The 20,878-nt window shown below is 35.5% G+C and overlaps 1 long non-coding RNA gene across 1 annotated transcript; it reads left to right on the top strand.

Annotated features, from left to right (window-relative positions):
* Positions 1-8,241: 8,241 nt before the first annotated feature.
* Positions 8,242-19,468, top strand: LOC141372901 (uncharacterized). The gene is made up of 3 exons (XR_012378420.1): positions 8,242-8,359; positions 8,605-8,753; positions 19,343-19,468. It is a non-coding gene; the product is annotated as an uncharacterized lncRNA (long non-coding RNA).
* Positions 19,469-20,878: the final 1,410 nt, after the last annotated feature.

Raw genomic sequence — 20,878 nt, 5'->3', positions numbered from 1 at the left:
ATAAAGAAATTCAATGTAAAGAAACAAATCAGCAAAGGAGAACAGTATCTGCTTTTTCTTGGGGTAAGCATGTTGAGTAGAAGCACAAATAAACCTGAATAATTTCATGATAAAGTTCATGTTTACACTGAAATATCTAGGTGATATCTGAGTATCTGAATGAGTCAGCTGGGTAGATTATTTGTAGGATTCCAAGCAACTGGACATTTGGAGGTCCATATACATTAGTCCTCAGTAACACCCAGGTAAAATAACCTTGCATAAATGTGTTTCCTTTTTAATAATAATAAAATGTATAGTGCATTTTATTATTTCCCAATAACATTTCTAAATTAGAACCTGTATTTGATAATTCTCTCTACTTCTCTAAATATTTTGCAGAGCAACTGACCACAAATACATTAGAGCTTTTCTATGGTGTTATCCCAGTTTATTTATTTATCCCCAAAATAGTTTTTATGAATAGAAACATTGTCATTTTAAAACAATGTATTGGGGCACCTGGGGGGTTCAGTCATTAAGTGTCTGCCTTCTGCACAGGTCATGACCCCAACGTCCTGGGATCAAGCCCCACATCAAGCTCCTTGCTCAGCGGGAAGCCTGCTTCTCCCTCTCCCACTCCCCCTACTTCTGTTCTTGCTCTTGCTCTTTCTTTCCGTCAAATAAATAAATAAAATCTTTTAAAAAATAAGTTAAAAAAATAAAAACAATGCATTTTATAATAAAATTCACATAATTAAATGACAATATATTATTTGATGCAACAAATTTTCTTTTGTTTTTTTAAAAAAGTATTGTACCTGCTTATTTCTGAAAATTCTTATCTCTGAAAATACAATGTTAGCCACAACTGGGTCAACTTAATGTCTGTCAGAATCAGGATCCTATCCAAGTACAATAAATCACTCTCATTATTTTAATCATGCTACATAAACATTAGAGAAATGTTGAAAATTCAACCACACTCTTTCAGAGCTTTTTCAGTTACCAAAAATAAATAAATACACTGAATGAAGTCTAAACAATATGATTGAAAAATCCTGATAAAGACGCATTTATTCTCATTATCCTAAATCTTACAGTTTTCATATAGCATGATAGTTCACTAAAAACTAAAGATTTGGTAAGTATGTTGAATTTTAGTGAAAATCTAATATCTTTTCTATGTTATTTTATGTTAGAAAAAAATACCTTAAAATGTTAACTTTACAAGTAATACATTTTGTTGCTTTTTTTTCTAATGGAAAATTAAGATACACTCTCCTGTTATCTATGTAATTTTTATAATGGTGGAAAAGATGTTTTATTTGATTACCAAACTTACCACTTACACGAATGTGCATACATGGTATGAAAATGAGAATACAAAATTTTGAATATTTTAGTTTATTAACATAACAGATTAGACTATTCTTTGGAGATGTAGTTATATCAAAAGGACAAGAAACATGTACACATCCTTATATACAGAAAATACTAGAAAGGCTCAATTAACCACTAAGGTATAGCCCCAATTATTTAATGATTTGGTAAATTGTGTATCCATTAAGATAGCTTAGATAGTACAGTAGTTGCTCAAGTGGTGTGTCTTACTTATATACCAACATGGCACTATCATTTCAAAGCAAATTTTTAAAATAAAAGTTATTTAAAGATCTGTAGTTCATACCAAGGGCTTGAAGATAGGCTGCCAGTTTTCTAAAACTAGCCTCTCTCCCTACTTTATTCTGGTAATTTTAATATCATGTGTTTAAAACAGCCTAAGTAAAATAAATCAGAGAAGACAAATACCATATGATTTCACTTATATATGTAATCTAAAAATCAAAACAAATGAACAAACAAACAAAACCACAGAAACAGACTCATAAATACAGAGAGTAAGCTGGTGGTTGCTGGAGGGGAAGGGGAGCGTGGGTGGAGGGTGAGTGAAATATGTGAAGGGGATTAAGAGGAACAAACTTCCAGTTATAAAATAAATAAGTAATGGAGATGAAAAATATAGTATAGGGAATATAGTTAAGGATATTGTAATAACATTGTGTGGGGACAGATGGTGAGCATTGTGTAATGCATAAAATTGTCCAATCACTATATTGTACACCTGAAACTAATATAACATCGTATGTCAAGTATACTTCAATTAAAAAAATAAAAAGACTAATGAGACTTTGCATGAAAGTAACACTCTTGCTAATGTATAATGATAGTAAACCCTTAGAATAGTTGAGGGTGGTTTTTTTTGGCTCTACTCCATTATTTTGTATGATTATTTTATGCACGGTTTATTTTAACCAGAGGTTTTTCATTGTTACTGGAGTTGTTTGGAATCATGAAAACACCTTTGATGATTTAAATAGGTAAATTCCTATATACCATTTGACTAACAGTAGTTCTTTTCAGCAATTGTGTGATGAAACAAAGGACATTTCCTCTATTTACAAAAGCTATGTTTTAATCCACAGATTGTTGTTGCCTTCCAAGATATTAGGTACAAAATTCAGCTTATCCTCATAAAATATTCCCACTGAAATTAGGTGGAGTTCTGATTGGTTTAGAGCTGAAGAGCATGGCTCACTGTAATACAGGCAGTTGAAAAGTTATGTGAAATAATTGAAATTGGAATGGGACACACCCAATAATGCTCACTAGAAAACAATATAATTAAAACCACACTGATATATTATATGACCTTGACCTAAATGGAGTCAGTCTTGGATGATGCAGCAAGGCCTGTTTATCTTTGCTTTTTAATATTTTTGTTCATCTTTTTTCAGTACTGAGAAGAAAAGCAAATGGCTTATTTTTGTTGGAAAACACCCAAACATCTGTATGTGGGTTTCTATTCTCCCTAATCATCCAGCTAAAACATAGGTCACTTCCTTATTATGTATGTGAAACTCTGTATACAGACTCTACAAAGTGGGGCAGAACCTCACTGAATTTGGAGCATGGGCATATGACAATAAAAAAGTTCATTTCCAAATTTTGTATATTTGAGTTTAAACTATTTTCCCATAATTTCTAACATTTAATGATTTTTTTAATCTAAAATATGTATTTTGTACCCGATATTAATAAAGATAATTCAACTGCTCTTATTAAATATTTCCCTACCTTCTCATTCCATGTGACCCACCCTCAGGACTAGAGGTGCTTCCCCTCTAGAGTATGATCTGCCCTCAGAGGGTGGATGTAGTGAGGAGGGACTGCAAGTTCTCTGGAAGTGGGTCTGGCACCTGTGCTGGAGTCCCTGGTTCCTGGAGTACGGTTCAGAAATAGTGACAGGAGCTATCGCCTCTGGATGAGCAGGTTTCCTTGGTCTATCAGTTTTCTCATTCAACATGAAGAGGTACCTGGAGGAGGACCAGAAGAGACGCCTCTAAGATATGGAGGCCCAGTGTAGGGGCACTAATATCAGGAATATAGATATTCAGGAAATGAGTTTCAGACAAAGATGGCAAGCCATCTTTGCCATGCTGGCCCTTTAGAGCTTGAGTAGAGGCAGCTCTATCAAGAGGTAGGGTGAGCCAGAGGTTGCACACTCAGCAGGGACCTAAAGTGAGCAGGACTGGACACTTGTATTTTATAAGGTGGACTCCTTACACTTTATATATTCTTTGTGTTTATTCTCTGAGGCATTGTTCTCCTTTGTATTTAGGAATATGGTGTGTATTTTCAGCCTATTGTTGCTTTGCTATAGAGAATGATTATCTATACTTGGTTCATTTAGAGCCTTTTGAGGAGATACCACCTACAAATGTAAGCAAACCATAAGAGGAATTATCAAAGGGAGGAGGAAGTTTAGGAGAAAAAATTGTAACTAAAGAGAGCAAGGCTCAGATGACTCAAACTCTGTACAAAGGTAACCATGAAAATCTTGAGTTTTATTTAATTAAAAGAGACAATTTCAATTCTCTCGCTTAACTTCTATTTTTTCTCATCACTTAATTAGTCTGTCTAAGTTAGTGATACAGCATATGATTTCCTAGCTCAAAAGCTACACATGACTCCCTATTACCTACTGTCTCATATCTAAACTTTTATTCACTCATTTAACATTCATTGATCATCTACTATGTATCAAGCACCATGTACTAGGCATGGGGTATATAAAGACAAACAGAACAAACATGTCTTAACCTCACACAGAATGGAGGAGCGATGGTAGTCAAATCCTAACAGAAGAGAATAGGGCATGGAGGGGAAAGCAGTGAAGGAAAGGACTACTTCAGACTGAGTGGTCACAGAATATTACATTGAAGTACCTAAGAAGAGAAGGACTCAGACATTCACAAAGGAAGAAAAAGAGTGTTCCAGCAAGGGGTGACGGCATGTGCAAAGGCCCTGAGATGGCAATATTTGTCTTTTACTGAATTGAAAGAAGGGCAGTGTGCCCACAGTGTAGAAAGGAAGAGAGAAATGATGTTGGAACATTAAACAGGAACCACATGAAGTAACAATATTCAGAAGTTTGATTTTTTTTTCCTTGCAAAAGATTGCCGTTGAAGAATTTTACAGAAGGCACTGGCATAATTGATTTTATGTTTTACAAAACTTACTTTGGCTGTTTTGTGAAGAGTGAATTAGAATGGATCAAGAATTGGTCCTAAGATACTATGAGAGGCAGCAGTAGTCCAGTGAGGAGTCGTAGGGTTTAGTTTTTGTTCACAGTAGAAATAGTGTTGGACAAATTTGAGATATATTCTGGTGGCAGAATCTGACCAGTTAGGTGAAATTTCTCCAGCAAGTCACAGTTTCATAGATGCAAACCTGGAAAAAAATGGGATTTTGCTGGAAAGATGGCAAAGGCAATGAAAATATTTACTGGACAATGGTTATAAAATGGACTATGGAATCTAAGTTGGAAAAGAAGAGCTGATAAGAGAGGAGATTAATGGATGAAGGAGTATGATAAAATGAATAGATTTGAAATTGGAAATTTATACAGTAAGAGTTACAGTATTGATAGAAGTCTATTGGGTTTTTTGTTATATTTTGTTTTATTTTGGTTTGGTTTGGTTTTTGTTTCATTTTGTTTTGTTTTGGTTGCAAAACAAGAAACTAATCCTGACTCCCTTAATCATTAAATAAAACCCTTAGGATCAAGCCCTGGAAAATGCAGGCAGAAACTCATGGAAATTCCTAGGTCCATAAGATGAATCAGTGAAACCACCGTTCCGCCCTGTTTACCTTTGATGATTTATATTTTCTAAATTTCCAAGAGAAAGAATTTTTGGAGGACTTCAAAAATGTATTTATATATTTATACTCATTGACCATCTATGTACATTCAGAAGACAGGGCCGATACACTTCTTCTCTAATGCGGGAAGTAACCATTACCTACTAAAGCCCTACCAGCCTGAGCAAGAGAGCTGGAAAGCACAGGAAGTTGTGGTCAAAGAGTAGAGTGTTAGAACTGAAAGTGTGATTCCAGAAATGGTGCCATTTCTGGTGATAACAAGGACTGATAAGGGGTGGTGGCTGAGGACTGCAGGAAAAATCCTAGTCAAGGAATCAAGGTCACTCATTACATATTGAACAAAGAAAGAAACAAAGAATGTTTCTGGCCTGAGATATGGGAAGAATTGAAGCAGCCATAATCAAAATAAAGATTATGTGTTATAAAAGCTAATTGGAGAGCATGGAAAGAAATGACAGGGAATTATGTGGGTTAAAAATGTTAAAACAAGGAGCAATGCATTATATGGAACAATGGGAACAGATCGAGAAAAACTAGATGGCACACCATAGGTCTCAACCCTGCCCTGGCTCCAGTAACCTATTGCTCCGTATATCCCTTCAGGTCTCTGCACTCCCCTTATAATTCTCCCATACTCTCCTATACCTTAGTTATAAGTCCTCAAGTAAATGAATCATTCTCAAATTATTCCGATTTGAGTCTATCATTGATTTCCTATTAGGAGCCTAAGTGATATGTCAGCTAATCTAAAACATCTTGTCTCATTTTTTCTTTTTTGTATATTATGGTTAGTAATTATGATCAAATTTTGAGTAATCACTAATAACCAACCATTATGTATATATAACATAATAATAGATATTATACTATTTAACATCTTAACAATTCTGTGAGGTAGGTTGTGCTATCTCCATAATATAGGTGAGAAAACCAGGACTCGGAGATGTTATATAGTCAGTTGCAGAGCCAGTCTGCTCCAGTATTTGTAAATTTTTTTTTTTGTTTTTTAGAGAGGAGGAGAGGTGGGAGATGGGGCAGAGGGAGAGGGAGAGAGAATATTAAGCAGGCTCCACACCCAGCAGGGAGCCTGACACAGAGCTCAATCTCACAACCTGAGATCATGACCTGAGCCGAAATCAAGAGTCTGATGTTTAACTGACTGAGCCACCCAGGCATCCCCAGTATTTGTAATCCTAGATACAAGTACTATACGACTCCCACAAGAAGGGTACTAAGATGGGTAAGCCTGTTCTCTGCACTTAGAGTAGCATACACATGCACACACACAAGACTTGTGATTAAGGCAATGAGTGGTAAGTTTCTTGGAACAGACATAATTGCTGGTGAACATTTATGTTCACCAGGCACCTGGATGGCTCAGTCAGTTGATTTCCACCCAAGTCATTCAGGGTCGTTAGATCGACTCACGTGTTGGGCTCTGCGATGGGCATGGAGCCTGCTTAAGATTCTCTCTCTCCCTCTCTTGCTGCCTCTTCCTGCCTCAAAAAAAAAAAAAAGTTTATGTTCACTACAGTCTGAGGAAGACAAAAGAAGAAATGGTATACACTCTAAAGAAAGGGTGTTATTGTCTTTATCTGCATACAGTATGATTTTCATTCTTTGTACATGTAAATTACTAAATTTTTGAAACAGTTATAAAGAGTGTGTAGGAGTGTTTTCAAACAATCAACTGATTAGTTGGTATTGAAGAAATCCACTTGAAAACTCCCTGAAGTCCATCAAAATGGATCATAACTAACTTGAGTTAGCTGGATGAAAACATTTGAGGAGGTGTATATAGTGGGGAATTTAAGCCATTCTCTGCACACAGACAGCCACGGTGAAAAACAGCTCAGTAAATTCAAAGCATGACAATCAAAGGTGTTATAATTACATTCTATTTCCATTTCACCTCACTTACTGTGCATGCTTATTATTTTATGCTGTTTACCCAGCCCCTATTCCCTCTAGTTCTGAGGTCAGCGGAATGGCATTTCCCCTTTAGAGCATTATTACCTCACACCCTGTAATTGGCTCGTGGAATTAGAGAGGTTGTGGTTATGGCAACGGAAGATTCCCCCTTTAATAAAAAAGCAGAATTGTTATGGTGTGATTTATTTTCGCCCATTCAAAACATTATGCAGACTCACAGGGTTGTTGTTTTTTATCTTTCATTTTTTAAAAATTTGATATGTTTGCTATTAAACTGAACAGGCTAAAAACCATTAGACAGAGATATTTACAACTTGGAGGAATTACAGACACAATCAATCCAGACACTTTTGTTTAAAAAAAAATCCTTAGATATCATGTACAATTCACAGGACAGTTGTTTTCACATAAGGAAAGTTGTTATCTGCCAAAATTATATCAAAGATACCACACAATATCTGACAGAACAGAAAATTAGAGAAGAAATGTTCTTTGAGTTTGGAATCTTCATTTTATTTTTAAAAACGCAATATGTTTTTGTAAATTACTTCATTTATGATTTGGTGTTTCTGTTGTCAATAATTTATAGAAAGTGAGAACAGCAGTTGGCTTATTTATTTCAGGGAAAATTTTGAATCTTTTCTGAAGTCAACAGAACTTGAAAACTAAATTGAAAATCTTGCCATTCCCAAAGTACATCTTTTAGGAGCAGATGCCCAGCCAATCTTGGTAATCTTAATAGTAACACTTAATCACTGGTGACAAGGGGACTTTTCCATTCAGTACCATCAAAGACATTTGAAATTAAGGAAAATGAAAATAAAAATAAAGGAGGTGGGTTGAGTAGAGGGGAGCCACTGGTATAATCTAATCCACATTAAACCAGACACTGATAAAAAAAATGTTTTAGTATTCATATAAATTGGATAGTTCATATTGGCTTTTTTGGGGGGGTCATATGTTGGATTTTTAGAGTTTTTTGTTACTTCTCCTGGTTATTGTGACTCTGCACAATGGAAATAGAAATTCTAAGGGTTTGTGGTGTGTATTTGCAAGTCTGTGTATGCTGCACAGATGGGAGAAGGAGGGAGAGAGGGAAGGAGGAGGAAGGGAGGGCATGCGTGGAGAGGCTTCCTTGTTCCTCCACCATGTGGCCAAGAGGCTTTCATGGTTGCCAAAGCCAGAGGGTCCTCAGAATCCTCCTCAAAGTGCTGGGCTAGAAGTAACTATCAATTGATTGGAATGAGGTGAAACCAATCCACTACTTGGGGCAAGAATGAGCTTTGGCAACGCATATAATAAGGGTCACTTTTCTTCTCTGTAACAATATTGAACTCACTGGGGCAGAAAATGAAATGGTTTTATACATCATGGCATCATAAAATACCCGAAATAGAGCTTTGTAGAATGTGGGTACAGTACTCCTCCCTTATCTGAGGTTTTGATTTTCATGGTTTCATTTACCAGCAGTTGTCAACCGTGGTCTGGAAGCAGATGATCACCTCTGATATATGGTCAGCAGTAGCCTAATGCTAAGTCATGATGCCTATGTCATTCTCCCAGCTTCATCTCATCACATAGGCATTTTATATCTCATCATCACAAGAAGAAGGAGGGTGAGTACAGTACAATACGATATTTTGAGAGAGAGATCACACATAATTTTTATTAAGTATATTGTTATAATTGTTCTATTTTATTCATTATTGTTAATCTCTGATTGTGCCTATTAAACTTTATCATAGGTATGTATATAGAGGAGAAAACACAGTATATATATGGTTTGTAGTATAGTTTTGGCATCTACTGGGGGTCTTGGAACATAACCCCCACAGATAAGGGGGGACAACTGTATTCAGTGCATGTCTAAAATTAACAAACAACTACTTTATGGTCCTTTTTTTGTTGTTTTTGTTTTTATTTTTTCATTATGTTCAGTTAGTCCTTCTTTTTTGTTTTTCTGTTATTGTCCCTTTGTTTTCTTACATTTGGGTTCTTATAGTCTTTCTCCTAATTAAGGTCTTTTTGTTTTCTTCATGTTTGTTCAGCACAACACACCCATGCAGCAAGCCTCTTGGTTCAGGATGCATTTCTAAAGTTATATATAAGATAATGGGAACTCCTAAATAACTTGAGAACAAATTCATTTAACATGCAGGAAAGGTTAATAGATATAACTAGACTATGAAGAAAGAGCTTTACATGCAATTTCTTTGCTATGTAACTTTGAGTTGTGTACGCAGCTAAAAATAACCCAAGCACACCTGTGCTATTAAGTAATCCTTTATATTATAGACTTTAAGCTATACTGTGTTTCCACTTAAAAGTTGATAGCTAAGTTGTTTCTTAAATTTATCTGATGCATTTGAATTATTTCAAGTTAGCACCATTTTTCCATGATTGGCAAAAATAATAACAGTAGTAACTTATGAAATGTAAAGCTCTTCCCTTGGCTCTGTCAATGATAGGTTACTGTTTTTAGTCTTGGCCTTTCTGTTTCTAGTAACTGGTAAACAAAAAGAAACTGCATTAGGTAATAAAAACTACAAATAATAATAATACTTCAACAAAGAATCAACACTATACATAATCATAGGGAAATAATTTGTCAAGGATTTTTCTCCCTTTTATAGATAAGATGACAATCATATCTTTTCCTACAGTCTATGAAAATTCATAAAAATCTCTATGTGGGTGAGTGTCTTCAATTACATATTTTCGAAAAGCACATGCCTAGAAACCATCAGCAGAGAGGACATCAAACATTTTGGATTAGATAAGGAGCAGGACCAGGATAGGCTCCCAGAGCTTGTGTCAGCTTTGAGTCTCTAAGGGAGGCACATTTCAAAGACAGGGGATTCATTAGAGTTGCCTGGTGAATGGAACCCACTCGTATCAGAGACTCTTCAGTATTGTACTAAGCTGAAATTTTCCACTTCTTATCTAGATTTCCTTTAGATTTTGTTTTTAATTCATCGATAATCTTACTGTCTTATATAACACATTTTTATTTTATTATATATTACCTTCTAGTCTTTTTTTTAAATTTTTTTATTGTTATGTTAATCACCATATATTACATCATTAGTTTTTGGTGCAGTGTTCCATGATTCATTGTTTGTTCATAACACCCAGTGCTCCATGCAGAACGTGCCCTCCTCAATACCCATCACCAGGATAACCCATCCCCCTCCCCCCCTCCCCTCTAGAACCCTGTTTGTTTTTCAGAGTCCATCATCTCTCATGGTTCGTCTCCCCCTCTGACATACTCCCCTTTTCTTCCTCTCCTGTTATCTTCTTCTTTTTCTTTTTTCTTAAAATATGTTGCGTTATTTGTTTCAGAAGTACAGATCTGTGATTCAACAGTCTTGCACAATTCACAGCGCTCACCGTAGCACATACCCTCCCCAATGTCTATCACCCAGCCACCCCATCCCTCCCACCCCCAACCACTCCAGTAACACTCAGTTGGGAACACTGGTTCTTGATGATTGCAACCACAGGATCAACCAGATTGAAAGCCATCCTACTCTGGGACTTTTTGATAGGTGGGATAATTTTTCCTCTTAAGCTCTTTTGGTATTTGTTGGCCAACTCATTCTAACTGATGTACCAGATTGATTCATCCTACTATTAATGACAGCAAACATCCAGTTCAAATGTAAGATGATATATTTATTATTGCTAAGCATTTCACCTAAAGTAAGTTCATTCAAAATAAATTTACCCCAAATTCCATTCTATAGCCTGTTCACTTGAATTCTATCTTGTTGGATTGAGTACACCATAGTGGCTGTCAAGCTATATTTTTGACCTAATTTTGTTACTTACTATGTGTGCTATTCTGTTTTATTTATGCTGTTACAAATTCGGTGAGCCTACCTTCTATCAGCTAATCAAACATAATAACAAAAGTTATATATATTGAAATCTGGTCATATTGTCTTTTATTATATTTTTCCTTTCTTCTTTATGTAATTTATCTAATTTTCCCAATAGGGACAAAAATGTTATTCCAATTTTTTCTAGATTTTCTCTAAATCTTTTTCAATTTGATATATTTGTCTTTAATAATGTGGAGAACTAATCTAATTAATTCTTATCCATACTGATATTCAGTTATTTCAGCAAAATTTATTAATGATGACACCTTTCTAGAAAAGAGTCATATTAATCTAGAAACATAATAGATAACATTTATTCAGTATGCATAAAGTTGTTTACATTCTCCTAAATATTTTACTTATATCTTCTCATTTATTCTTCACAACTATTATCTCAAATTTACAAATGAAAGAACTAAGCTTAAATCTTAAACCACTCACAGTAAATGTCCTAAATTAAATTATCTGCACCTAAATTTGTAAAATGTCATAAAAAATAACATGAAGTATGGGCTCCTGGGTGGCTTAGTTGCTTAAGTGAGTGCCTTTGGCTCAGGTCATGATCCCGGAGTCCTGGGATCGAGTCCCACATCGGGCTCCCGGCTCAGTGGGGAGCCTGCTTCTCCCTCTGACCCTCTCCCCTCTCATGCTGTTTTTTTTTCTCTCTCTCTCATTCTCTCTCTCAAATAAATAAATAAGTAAAATCTTTAAAATAAAAACATTAAGTAATGTGTTCCTTTTTTGAAATGTATTTCTTTTGGCTATAAGGGTAAAGTTTCATTTTATTTCATTAATTTCTCGATACTGTTAAAAATAAACATGCCAACGCTTCTACATTAAAACCCAAGGGCTGCACTCAGTATAAATGTATCCATATGGTTCCTATTTCTGTTTTATATTTTGAAAATTGCTCTAGCTGAAAAAGGTAGCAGCAACAACATAACCTATTGCCAATACATATGCGGGGCCCCTTAGAACCTAGCAACGTTCTTTAGTAAGCCTGTATCCCTTATCACTCACCTGATATGCAGTTATGTATTTCAGTAGATACAATAGTTACACCCACACACCCTGCCATGTGTTTGTCCTCATCTCAAAAGGGATTAATCAAGGAATCAGATTATATACTAAAAGTATACTGACGAGACTGAGAGTCTTCTGTAAGTACTTTATAAAACTTTATTTCCAACATGATAAAACTACCATGAGGTGATTTTCTAAACCATCTGTGAGTGTTTGAGGGAAGACATCGATGCCTTTCTTAGCAAGTCATAAAGCAGGTTGCCCTGGAAGGTTTGCTGGTACCCCTGCCCAATGGCCTTTTTTTTTTTTTCTCCTAATTTGCTTTTATAGTCAGTGAGTGTATTTAGTCGTGTCTCCATTAATCATCTCCAGGGGAATCAGCCAACAAAGGTTATGATGTTCTGTTTTAGGATGTCAGTCCTGGTGTTTGCTTGAATACAAAAATCTCCTAGACAATTAGTCATGGCAATTCCAAAGCTGATGCTTAGAGGCCTTCGTTCAATTTAGGAAAGAACCCTGGGAAGCTACAAGAAAGGCTACAAAGTAGAAGAATGTCTCTGTTCCAGATAGGCTGAGACTAATGTATAAATGTGGGTAATGAATATGCAAGGAGGCTTCTTACTTCGGGAAGCAATGGCTTCTGCCCCAGGCATCTGTGTCTTTATAGTAATAATAACTGATGCCCCTGCTGCAGCTTTGTGGGCCAGAGCTGCAATAAACAAAAGGAACCCATCAGTACTAAAGGCTATCATCCTATCGTCTTACCATAGATTGATTTCTCTCCATCAACTTCAACAGGCAGGACACTCAGGGAAGAAGTGTGCATCCTGTATAGAACACTATTTCAGGAGGATTGGGAAATGCTTGCTTGGGGAATTTCACTCTGTTTCACATCCTAGCTCTGTCACATCCATGTCATGTTGGCCAATTCCCTAGCTTCTCTGTGCCAAAATTTCCTTACCTTATAGAATAAAAATAGTATCCAGCTCATTAGGGTTCTGATAAGTTATTTCATGTTAAGTGAAAAGAACAGTGTCTCGCATTTTATAGGCCCTCAATTAATGGTAACTGTCATCAATCATTGTGTTGTATATATAATTACAGTTCTACTTTAGGACATCATTTGAAACTTTTTATAACTTCTAGGTACCAGCATCCATCAAATACTTGGGTTCCACAAATACCAAAACACTTGAATGTCGAAAATCTAAGTTAGTATCTTTATGAACTAACTAAAATTCACCAAGGAGAAGATTTAATCATAGAATATGTTCAGATACTTAAAGATACATAAATGCTATTATTCTACTCTATGTTATTCAGCATGAATATATAGTTTCTATATTTTTGTTTCAGTCATTTTCAAAAAACGACTCATTTAGAAGGTACTAATTAAGAAAGGAGAGAAACTTTTGAGGGGTGCCTGGGTGGCTCAGTAGGTTAAGTGTCCGACTCTTGATTTGGGCTCACTTCATGATCTCAGGGTGGTGAAATCAAGCCTCGTGTCAGGCTCTGCTCTCAGTGTGGAGTCTACTTGGGAATCTCTCTCTCCCTCGGCTCCTCTCCCCACTCTCTCTCTCAAAAAAATAAATAAATAAAATCTTTAAAAAAAAGAAAAGAAACTTTGAGACACAGAGCTAAGACTATCCTTATTGTTGACATATTTTACTTGAAATCTCTGGAGAAAGATTCTTTGTTATATGATTTTTCTACTTTCTACTCCTACTATTTCTTAAATCTCTTTGCCCTTGGCCAAGAAAGCATACTCAGCTATTCATATATAATAGCAATCATACAGAAGGTAATATGTGTAGAGTACACATGAACGCTCAACACTGTTGTGAGGTCTTCACATGTATTATCTCATGAGACCCTTCACAACTCTATTGGGTCTTACTTATTATCCCCACTTTAGAGATGGAGAAACTAAGGCACAGAGAATGTGAAGGACCTGTTCCTGATCATAAAACTAGTAAGCCAAAGAGCTGGGACTGAAACCCTATAGAATATGCCCTCACTACCTCTAAAGCCAGCCCTCCAGAGTCATCATAATCATCCCCCACTAATCATAATCAGCCATATGGCTTGACTGGTCATCCAACAATAATCTTCCTGGTTATTTTATACAGAATTCTGTTTTTCTTTGGACTAATATCTTTTAAAATATGCTGTTTTCTTATTTAAAAAATGATACTATCATAAACACAAAGCAAGAGGGTTACTTGTGTCTGATTTCCTTTAGTGAGCAAAACTTCCACGATCAGATGATCAGACAAAAGAAATATTAGGTCCTTAATCTCTAGATTTATGAGGTTGGACTATAAAGTAATTAAATTAACTTTTTAACACAGCTCCAAATGAGTTCTGTTCTATTCAGTTTTGTCACAGCTTGGTGGGGATATGATTACCATTTTAATACCCTCACTACTCTTACAGATTTCCTCTTATGTCTAGCACATTTCTTTGTTTTTCTCCTTTTAATTCTCCTTAGTGGTGAATGGTCATGTGTTGAAGGAAGAGGATTAATTTTTGGAAGGAGCCAAAATTCATTTAAACAAAAGTATGGGTGAAAGACTATGTCAGCATTATAGCAAAGAGAGAAAGGGAGGGAGAAAAGAAAGTTTCTCTATGTTGTTATAATGGATCCAGAATGAAATCTGAAAAGTAGTCTCTAAGAATATTTTGAGTGGTATCGAGTTGTATTCACTGGAATATATGTGTAACCCCCACATTTGACAGCTATAAGGGCAACATTCCTTTTGTTAAAACATTGAGGAAAAAAGGTTTTAAACTGCATTTTTTTTAATGGGCACTGAGTCAAAAACCTGGAATTTTTTGGATCTCCAGAGGATGGCAGGAGGGTAAAGAAAAGCAGTTCGTTCGAGTGTGAAATTTCATATAAACTTATGCTTGTGTCCCTTTTTATTGTTTTCTTAAGCAGCCAATGCTCCATTTCTACATACTATTTCTCCTAAGACCCACTGCTCTGGAATTTTGGGCTCTAATCCAGTTACAACTGTGGAAAGAGAATAGTTTTAATAATAATGGAATCTGGCTGTTATTATTCAAACTTTTTATCAACCTGGAAGCAACGCGTGTTATTTGTACCATAAGACCTTCCATAAACCTGCATTATCTATCACACTATTCCTAAGCTCAAATAGCAAAAGTGCCCACTTTGCTTTCAAGTGTATTTCTCACCTGTCTTAGTTAGGTCACCTTCTGAATTGTATTTTTCACCATCCTCCCCTTCTCCTTGCCAAACAATTTTTAAAGTCTCAGGAAAGCACTCTTTGAATTGTGTTGTTCATGGCAGAGTCTGCATTGCTAATTCTTCCTGAGTGTTCTCAAATTGTGGCTTGTCTCCAAATCCAGAAATGCAAAACGATGTGATTTCTGTAGTTTCCTACATGATCCAATTTAAGGCATTTGGGCTACTCACATTTTATATCATTAAGAGGTTTTTTTAATTTTTTTTATTGATATGGTCCCTAAAAATTACTTACATGGTCAGTAATAGATAAATTATGTGGTCAACTAATGATATTATAAACATATGGTTATGTAACCTCTAAACCCAAAGATCTATCATGAATAAATAAGACAGAATACAAATCCTGTGAGAACAAATTGCATGCCTCCAGTTTCCCTTAGGAAACAGCTGTACTGAATCAGGTGGATTGATGAAGGCCAACTACATTTGGCCTTGAGAGTTGGCCTTAATTAGCATCCATGACTCTCACTAAAATTTATGAGGATAAACTTTCCTTGGACATAAAGTTACCTGCTTTTTTGTTATCACGTCATGCTCATTGGCATCCACAAAGCACTTTAATATGTCCAGACCTGCATGTAGAACTTTGATAGCATCTTATTCCTAAGGCTTCTTAGGGTTGTATGATATTTTCTCTAGATATATTGAATAAGTTTCCATGAGACTTACAGATTATTAAATGAGAAGTTTTCTTGCTAGCTAGGGGTAATATGAGTAAAACCCAACATTAGAACATTCTTATGTATGTTTACACAGACATTTATAGCAGACGCCAGTTGCTAAAGGCTAAGTAATTTTATTTAGCAAAAATACTAAACAGGGTAAGGTCTTTCAGATAGTCACCATTATCTGAAATTTGATATGCTCTGAGGCTTTTTGAGGTTTATATGGAAACAGTATCATTGCAGACAGCTTCAGGCGATGCACAGGGCATCCATGAACTACAATAGGTGTCTATTTCCCATCAATTATCCCTACCTAGAAATTGCCAGATGGTGCTTAAGAGATTGGCTAGATCACTGGATAATCTATAGATGGAACTGAGAGCAAGTTTTATAGGAACAAGTGAATATTATTCAGTTATTTAAGAATACTAGGAATAACATTGACTTGGTCAGATAATTTAATATTTAGTCATTATTAAATTAATTTTTGTAAGGAAGTTAGAGATTTTCTGATTTGAGAGGACCTAAGAAACAGAATCACTCAAACTATACCAAATAGGTCAATATTTAATTAGTCATTTACATCTTATTTAATACTCTGATCTCATTTACTTATGCATTTAGGGTGACTTTTGACTCCTATTTACTGTGAGTAAGTGAATGAATGGGTATTTAATAAAGTCAATACTTAATTAGTAGCCTTTACAATATTTTTCCATGAAGAACCTTGAAAAAAGACCTAAATTGTCTTACTCTGAGGAATAAAACTTCATCTATGGATGTTTGATTGGGAGATCAATATTTTGCCATTTATTAGTAAAATTGGCATAAGAATATATCTTATTCTGACTAGCTCCGAACAGAGCTGTTAATTTTGGTAAAATTGTGTTACAAAAAAAACTATAGAAAATTTTGAAAATATAATTAAATGAAAAATTATCCATAACCATCAAGGCATAACCACTCTCATATTTTGATATATATAATCACTTAGGCATTTTACTATGTACATATGATTATATATATAAGTATATATGTAATATATAAATGATAAATATATAAAAATAGGTAATTAAATATATAATACAAAATATGGTATAATAAGGTTTTTTGAGGAAAAAATCATAATTCCACAACACTACAACTCCTGCCGCTTTTCATTTTACCTTCTTGTCTGCATTCATATTTCTTCTTAATTGTAATTATAAAATTCATACTTCAATAACTGCTTTGATAAGAAAATTATTTGATAAGATATATGCATTTCTATTGTTTTAAAGCAATTCTTTTAATACACATTCCTTTCAAATTCTTCCAAGAAGTGCAAAACCATGACATTTACATCTGAAGTGTTTTAGTCTTTTTGGGTGACAACTCAGGAGACGTAAAAAAAGCAATAACATGAAAAATTCCAAACATCTTATTTCCATATGGGAAGCAGCTGTTCTTTTTCATGCTGGTAAAGGGAGATTTACATGCTCTCTGCTCTATCTAGCCTACTGGGGCCCTGATCATTGAAATCTCACTCCTGCTTGGATGCATCTTTGAGGGCTGGTGGTGATACAGATAACAGTCATTGGAATTTATTCTGCGACAAGCAGTGTGCTGTGAATTTTATGGTCATTACCTCATTTAATTCTTCGACTACTATTTTAAAGATGAAGGAACTCAGAAAGGTCACATGTCTTGTCCAAGGTCATACAAATTATAAGTGGCAGAGCCAGGATTTTCATCTGCATGTTGTCAGAGCCCTTGATCACAGCACAGTGTTATCCTGTATGTCTCTGAGTAGCTACATTCCACTGTTGACTAGGAGATTAGTAAGTGGATGTCTTTTGCTGGAACCCTCCATACCCTATCAGTTGTCTTCACATCTTTAAGTAAATACTCTGGCTTTCAGAAGATAGTCTAGCCTTGGAAAATCTATATTCTAGTCCTGGGAAAGCTCCTGATAAACTATTCCTTTTCTAGCAATTTTTTCTCGTTTCTTGGCTCAGTACCTTGAATTAATCCCTATATAGAGTCAATCATTAGCTATTTCTACTTTATTCTTCTCACCCAGACCCGGAAGCTTTATGCCTCCCCCTAAAATCAACTTGCATATACTTTTCTTGTCTGCAGTTTCTTAGCCATTTGAGACATTTGAAGGATCTCCTAACATTTCCAAAGCAATTCAGTTCCTCAAAAGCCTTCCATCTAGTTTTCCATTTGCTCAGATCAAATGTTTGGAGTCAACTCTGAATCCTCTTTAAATCATGAGCACATTCTATAGGTTCTACTTTCAAAGTAAGTTCAAGATACAACCACTTCTTACTTTTTTTCATTGCCACGACCCAGTTCCAAGCCTCTCCTCCCTTCTACCTATGATTCCTCTCCTTCTACACTTGCCTCCATATTCTATTATCCACACAGAGGCCAGAGGGATCCTGAAACTTGTGTTAAATTGGGCCTCTCGTCTGCTCAAAGCCCTCCAGTGGCTTCCATTTCAGACCAAAAGCCAGATGCCCGCAAGGCCCACTACCCGCTGCCCTGTCAGTCTCCCTCCATTCTGTTTGTCTAGCCAAACTGGTCACCTGAACTTTCGCAAATAACCCAAGCATCTTTATATTTCAGGAGCTTTGCACTTATTTCTCTCTTTGCCTCAGACATTTTTCTGACCAACAGACACATGACATGATTCTCCATCTTACTTCGTGTCTTTGCTTGTAAGTGACTATTTTAGAGGGGCCATTCCTGAGCACCTTATATAAATTAGCAGCTGCCAACCTCAATGTGCCTTATTCTGCCTTTCCTTATTTTGTTTTTCACCATAGCAGTTATATAAACCTGACCTATAATATATTCATTTCTTTAATTACATATTGCATCGCTACTACAGTATGATCTCCATGAGGGAAAGGAGTCTGCTGTGTCTATTGCTATATTGTCAGCCTAGAATAGTGCCTATTCACAAAAAATATTTGTTGAAAACATGAATGAAATTCACCTTTTGAGATACTGTTTTAGAATGATACTAGTTACTTTATAAGTATTATGGAAATCACTTTAAAAATCATGCTTAAAATTTACCATTTATTTTAATAATCCATGTTATATGTTGACACTTGAGCCCAGAATCAAATTTATCATAAAATTATCAAATTTAAATAATTAAATAGGTACCTAAACAGAAAGACAAACTAATTTTTGATGGTGTATATTTATAAATAGCACTTGTTGTCTGGTCCAGATACCTTATTGTCAACATTGCATACTTTGGCTATGTACCATTTTCTAACACTGAGAATGTTCAGAAGTGCAATAATGCTATCTCCACTTCCCTTTTCCCCTTAAGATTTTTTTACCCACTCTACCTATAGCTCTTCTTTAGAAGACCATGCTGGTTTTTAAAGCTGTGATCACAAGGGAAGAAATTCACTTTCCCCAGACTGGATCAAATCTATTCATTTTGTCATGTAATATTTTCTATTTCCTGCTAAGAAACAGTTAATGAAAGCCACCAGGGAGAATGATAAGAGGAAAATAAAATCTCAACCAAAAGAATTATGGCTATTCTTACAAATTGAAAACTTATTAAAATTAAACTTTCACTAGCAAAGTTGGTCTTTAATGCTATTCTGAATGCTATCCAATTTCATGTAGAAGATGAACCTAAGATCAAATGGGCCTTTACCCAAAAAATCCACATAAAAGATGACTTAAGCCAAATACCGATTAATATGCAAAGAAAGGAGGAGACATGAGATAATTTAAGGAAAAGAAGTTTTGTTTTGTTTTGCTGGTTTTCTTCTCTGTTCTTTTCTTTTCTTTTCTCTTCTTTTTTGGTGGTTTATTATGACCAGGACTGAACCCATCTATTTACAGTTTTCAGGGGAAAAAAAGGATTTTTTTCTGACCACAGCTGAAGAGAGACCCTGACAGAGCTTTCCTGCTCCCCATCTCCCATGTCATCAGTGTTTTCTGGGAGAGGAATCTGAGGTGGTTTTCCAGCTAAGTGCTCACAGCTGTTTCCACAGCATCAGTCAGATGGAGTTTCTGCTCATGTTGACTTTGGCTTCAGTCTTCCCCTGGAGCCCAGGAGCATAAGAGCACTTGCTCTGAGGCCTGGGGCTCTGGACAAACATTCCAGTTTCTGAGTTCTTAACATTCACATTTGATGAATTCTTCTTTTAATTTCTCCTGGAGAAAAGTCAAAGACACTGGAGAGTCCCCTCTGCCCTCTGACAACTATGGTATTTCCCCCCCACAGAACCCTTTCCTAGTTTATATGTAGCTGACAACCTGGAAAATAGCGTGTACAAACTATGCCAATCCATAAAAATATGCAGTCTTTTAAATATGTTTCAACACATTTTGACAGTCTTCTGAAATTCCAGACTCCTTTGAAGACTAAAAGTAAAAGAGGAAAACAGTCTTTAAAGTAAACCCTGAAACATTTGCGTCAAAGGCACTATGAGAAAATATGAAATGTAGTTACAGAGTTAATTAAGGGGGTCAGCTGTCATAATTGCACTGAGGTAGGATAGCACTTCTTAATGTTATTTTGATAAACTTTCAAAAATAATAAGTCTAATGCTGACTTTTGGTTAAAAATAGTTTTATGTGCATCCTCACAGGAATCATGAGGCAAAATTAATGATTGATTCTTCAACATCTGAAAGATTGCACACAAAAAATTATAACAAAATGGACTTAGGAAATGGTCCATTTTTGTTAACTGGCCAGCATTAAATGGGTCCAAACATGTAATGGGTGAACCCTGCCTGCATTTGGGATAGCAGTAGAGCTTTACAGCTGTGGTTTCCATAGAAAGATGTCAGTTGTGAATAAGGCAGAACATTCAGACAAGGGTTATGAAAACAATCATTTGGATAACAAAAAGGACCTTAGAATCT

This window comes from Callorhinus ursinus, unplaced genomic scaffold, assembly GCF_003265705.2.
Source record: "Callorhinus ursinus isolate GAN/ISIS: 27379988/994484 unplaced genomic scaffold, GSC_fseal_2.0 scaffold6, whole genome shotgun sequence".
NCBI lineage: Eukaryota > Metazoa > Chordata > Mammalia > Carnivora > Otariidae > Callorhinus > Callorhinus ursinus.
This window is presented reverse-complemented; position numbering and strand designations above follow the sequence as displayed.